The sequence below is a fragment of the Apium graveolens genome, chromosome 6, assembly GCF_009905375.1.
Source record: "Apium graveolens cultivar Ventura chromosome 6, ASM990537v1, whole genome shotgun sequence".
Taxonomy (NCBI): domain Eukaryota; kingdom Viridiplantae; phylum Streptophyta; class Magnoliopsida; order Apiales; family Apiaceae; genus Apium; species Apium graveolens.
In genome coordinates this window covers 185,684,218-185,689,777 of record NC_133652.1, presented here as the reverse complement: position 1 = coordinate 185,689,777, position 5,560 = coordinate 185,684,218, and the positions used below count along the sequence as shown (strand labels likewise).

Genomic DNA, 5,560 nt, shown 5'->3' with positions numbered 1-5,560 from the left:
AGAAGTTTATGTTTAAGTGTGTGTATATATAGGAGGTTGGGAGAGAATTAGATATGGAATAGAAGTGGGAATTGATTATGGGAATAGTGGGAATAATGGGTTTGATTTGGAGAGGGAAATTTGGGATGTGGAAGAGTAAAATTCGGGTAGAAACTAATTTTTTGAATGTCCCCAATTTTCTCTTTTCCCAGCTTTTTTTTCGGATTCAGGAGGCAGCGCGGACGCGCTCTGTTTCTGGAAAAGTGGCATGGCCTCCCCGCTTCCTTAGCGCGGGCGCGCCGTTCTACTGTAGTTGGCCCCGAAATTTTTTATTTTTTTTGATTTTTTGTGCTTTACTCCTTTATTTCATCTTCCTCTATCTATTAATGTACAACAAACTTGGATTACCTCCAAAGAAGCGCTTGCTTTACGTCATTAGCTTGATGTAGAAATGCGAGATCAAACGGACAATAAAATGACACTAACTACCTCACGGTTTTCCGTGTCACCATAGTAATGCTTCAACCTCTGACCATTTACCTTGAATGCTTGGCCTGGATCATTCTCCAAAATTTCCACCGCTCCATTTGGAAACATAGTTTTGACAACTAACGGCCCTGACCACCTTGACTTCAACTTCCCAGGAAAAGGATGGAGATGAGAGTTAAACAAAATAACTTGTTGCCCCGGCACAAATGATTTGAGCACTAGACCCCTATCGTGCCACCTCTTGAATTTGTCCTTATACATTTTGTTGTTTTCATATGCTTGAAATCGAAACTCGTCGAGTTCATTCAATTGAAACATCCTCTTCTTTCTAGCTGCATCCAAATTAAGATTCAACTTCTTTAAAGCCCAATACGCTTTATGCTCGAACTCCACTGGAAAATGACACCCCTTACTATAAACCAATGGAAATGGCGACATTCCCAATGGAGTCTTGTATGTTGTTCTATACGACCAAATAGCTTCATCAAGCTTCAAAGACCACTCTTTCCTTGATGGACACATAACTTTCTCTAAAATGTGCTTGATCTCTCTGTTAGATACCTCAGCTTGACCATTCGTCTGAGGATGATAAGCCGTAGCAATGCGATGATTCACATTATACCTTTGCATCATGGTAGTGAACTTGCGATTGCAAAAATGCGACCCCTCATCACTGATTATGACTCTTGGAATTCCAAATCATGTGAATATCTGCTTATGAAGAAAATTAAGCACCACATTCACATCATTTATTGGAAATGCCTTGACTTCAACCCATTTTGAGACATAATCAACCGCCAACAAGATATACTGATTGTTACAAGATGAGACAAATGGCCCCATAAAGTCAATTCCCCAAACATCGAAGACTTCAACCTCGAGAAGCACATTAAGAAGCATCCCATTCCTCTTGGACATATTACCTACACGTTGGCGTCCATCATTTTTCAAAACAAACTGACGAGCATCTTTAAACAAAGTCGGCCAAAAGAAACCTGCTTGAAGAATATAAGATATTGTCTTTTCTCCACCATAATGTCCTCCATAAGCCATTGAGTGGCAATCTCGCAAGATCCCATCCATTTCGTTATAAGGAATACATCTCCTAATGATTTGGTCAGCTCCTTGTCAAAAAAGAAATGACTCATCCCATATATACCACTTTACTTCATGCAGAAACTTCTTCCTTTGACTGTACGACAAGTCAGGAGGCATGATATTACTCACAAGGTAGTTCACAATGTCTGCAAACCACGGTTCTTCTGCTTGCACTCCAAATAATTGCTCATCGGGAAAAGATTCGTTAATCAAAGACTTATCTTATGAAGTTGCAATTTGATCCTTTAAACGCGAGAGATGATCAACAACTTGATTTTTAGTCCCTTTTATGTCCTTGATCTCTAATTCAAACTCCTGAAGTAAAAGAACCCATCTAATCAATCTAGGCTTTGAGTCCTTCTTTGAGACGAGATATCGAATTGCAATGTGATCAGTGAAAATTGTCACCTTCACCCCAAGCAGATAAGATATAAATTTCTTAAAATCGTAGACAATAGCCAAAATTTCTTTCTCCGCGGTGGTGTAGTTCAGCTGAGCACTATTAAGAATCTTACTCGCATAATAGACTACATGAAATATGTTGTTCTCTCTTTTCCCAAGAACTGCTCCAACTGCATAGTCACTTGCATTACACATCATTTCAAACGGTTCACATCAATCAGGTGCAATTATGACAGGTGTCGTAATCAAACTCTTCTTTAGCGTCTCAAACGCAGCAAGGCACTCGTGGTCAAACTTGAAAGGAACATCTTTCTCTACCAAATTGCACAATGGCTTCGAAATCTTAGAGAAGTCCTTGATGAAATGCCTATAGAAAACCGCATGACAAAGAAAACTGTGAATTCCCTTAACAGATTTTGGTGGAGGAAGTTTTTTGATAACCTCCACCTTGGCTTTGTCCACCTCAAGACCCTTACTCGAAACCTTGTGACGAAGAATGATGCCTTGGCGCACCATAAAATGACATTTCTCCCAATTGAGAACCAAATTGGTCTAAACGCACCTTTTCAGCACTAATCCAAGATTGTGCAAGCATTCATCATAAGAAGTTCAAAAGACCGAGAAGTCGTCCATGAACACTTCAATATTATTACCAATCATATCAGAGAAGATATCCATCATGCATCTCTGAAAAGTAGCTGGTGCACCACATAGCCCAAAAGAAACTCTCCGGAATATAAAAGTACCAAAAGGACATGTGAATGTAGTCTTCTCCTGATCTTCTGGAGCGATACAAATCTGATTATATCCCGAATAGCCATCTAGAAGACAGTAGTAATCATGCCCAGCCAATCTATCAAGAAGCTGATCAATGAAAGAAAGAGGGAAGTGATCCTTCCTTGTGGCCTTGTTCAGCTTCCTATAAACCATGCAAACTCTCCACCTCGTGACTGTTCGTGTAGGAATAAGCTCATTCTTCTCATTTGCTACCACCGTGATACCACCTTTTTTTGGCACACACTGAACTGGGCTCACCCATGAACTGTTAGAAATAGGATAGATGATCCCTGCATCTAGCCACTTGAGGATTTCCTTCTTCACAACCTCTTTCATGATCGGATTTAGCCTTCTCTGTTGCTCAACAGTAGGCTTGTTACCTTCCTCTAGCAGAATTTTATGCTCGCAGTAAGAAGGGATGATTCCATTGATATATGTTATAGTCCATCCAATTGCCGATTTGAATTCTCTCGGAATTCTCAAGAGTTTTTCCTCGTCGCTACCTGAAAGGTCAGATGCAATAATAACAGGCAAAGTAGATGCATCACCTAAAAATGCATACTTCAAATGTTCAGGTAAAGGCTTAAGCTCAAGAGTAGGAGCCTCAATAGATGGCTTGAGGCACTTAGGAGATTTGTTAAGCTCCTCCATTCTAAGAGATTCAAAAGGCATATCCATCTTCCTCTTCCAGGAAGAAGCATTCAGAAATTGTAACTGCTCATCCCCTTCATCATCTTCACTATCGGAATTCCCCAACAAGGCATTTTTTAAGGCATTAGACCTTAGCAATTGATCAAGTTCTGAAATAACCAAAAAATCAACCAACTCCACCTTTAAGCACTCCTCATTTTCTGTAGGGAACTTCATCACATTGAACACATTAAAAGTTACATCCTGATCCAAGACTCGCATGGTGAGCTCAGCTTTCTACACATCAATCAAGGTTCGGCCAGTAGCCAAGAACGGTCTTCCCAAGATTATGGTAATCTTCTTATCCTCCTCGAAATCAAGAATTACAAAATCAGCAGGAAAGATACGTATATCAACCTTGACTAAAACATCCTCAACAATGCCTCGTGGATAAGTAATAGAACGATCGGCCAACTGCAAAGTCATATAGGTAGGCTTTGGATCCGGCAAGTGCAACTTCTTGAAGATTGAAAAAGGCATTAGATTGATGCTAGCTCCCAAGTCACATAAGCATTTGTCAAATGACACCTTTCCAATGGTGCATGGAATAGTGAAGCTTCCAGGATCTTTAAGCTTCGGAGGCAACTTCTGTTGCAGCACAGCACTGCATTCCTCCATGAGAGCAACAATTTCTAAGTCGTCAAGCTTACCTTTCGAGAGAGAATACCTTTCATAAACTTTGCATAACTAGGCATTTGCTCAAGAGCTTCAGCGAAAGGTATGTTGATGTGAAGTTTCTTGAACACCTCCAGAAACTTCTCAAACTGCTTATCCAGCTTTTTCTTCTGGAGCCTCTTAAGAAAAGGAGGTGGAGGGTAGATCTGTTTCTCCCCTATATTTCCCTCAGGAGGAGTGTGCTCAATAGTAGTCTTTTTTGGTTCCACTTCTGCTTCCTTCTGCACTTCTTCTTCTTCAGCCTCAACTTCAGATTCTGGAGTCTTAGCTTTTTCAAGATTTGTGACCTTACCAGACCTCAATGTAATTGCTTAACATGCTCCTTAGCTTCCTTCTTGCCTGACACTTCAGTATCGCTTGGAAGCAGCCAGGTTGACGATTTAGTAATGCATTAGCAATCTGCCCAATCTGATTCTCCAAGGTCTTGATAGAAACAACTTGGCTCTTGCACATGAGCCTCAAATCCTCCAATTCAGATTTTTCATTAGCTTGTGGTAATTGCTGAAGTTGAATTCGTTGTCTAGGGGCATATTGCAGTTGTTAAAAACCAGGAGGGTTATATTGCTTTGCTGTGTATGGCTGATAAAGTTGTTGCACCGCATTCTGATTGTTGCTCCAGCTGAAGTTAGGATGATTGTGGTTGTTGGGATGATAAGTGGCTGAAGCTTGCTATTGTGATCTCTAAAAGTTGCTCACAAATTGAGTTGATTCGCTAGAAATAGCACACTGCTCAGTTTCATGTGCCCCCACACAAAGCTCACAAACACTAGTGATTTGATTAACTCCATAATTAGCCAAAGAGTCTACTTTCATCGTCAAAGCTTGAAGCTGAGCAGCTATAGGAGTAGTTGTATCCACTTCCATAATTCCTGCTACCTTTCCTTGCAATATTCTTTGCGTTGGATTCTGGTATTCATTAGCTGCCACTAGCTCAATCAACTCATAAGCTTCAGTATAGCTTTTATCCCACAAGGGTCCACCAGACGCTGCATCGAGCATATGTCTCGACTGTGCGCCTAAACCATTGTAGAAACAGTTTATAATCATCCAATCAGGCATGCCATGGTATGGGCACTTCCTTAGCATCTCCTTATACCGATCTTAAGCCTCATAGAGAGATTCTCCAGTTTGCTGTGCAAACTGAGTAAGAGCATTCCTGATTGTAGCAGTCTTCGCCATAGGAAAGAATTTAGTGAGAAACTTTTGTGCAAGATCCTCCCATTTGGTGATAGACCCTGGTGGTAGAGAATGTAACCTGCACTTTGCTTTATCCCTCAGAGAGAATGGGAAGAGTTGCAGCTTGATAGCATCTTCAGTCACCCCATTGAACTTGAAAGTGTCGCAGATCTCGATGAATCCCTGATGTGCATGTTGGGGTCTTCTGTAGGAGAACCCCCAAACTAAACTGAGTTCTGTATGATCTGAATCGTGCTCGAGTTGATCTCAAAAG

The 5,560-nt window shown here is 40.9% G+C and overlaps 1 non-coding gene across 1 annotated transcript; it reads left to right on the top strand.

The window, feature by feature from the left end:
* Positions 1-5,167: 5,167 nt before the first annotated feature.
* Positions 5,168-5,274, top strand: LOC141669071 (small nucleolar RNA R71). The gene has a single exon (XR_012553369.1). It is a non-coding gene; the product is annotated as a small nucleolar RNA R71 (small nucleolar RNA).
* Positions 5,275-5,560: the final 286 nt, after the last annotated feature.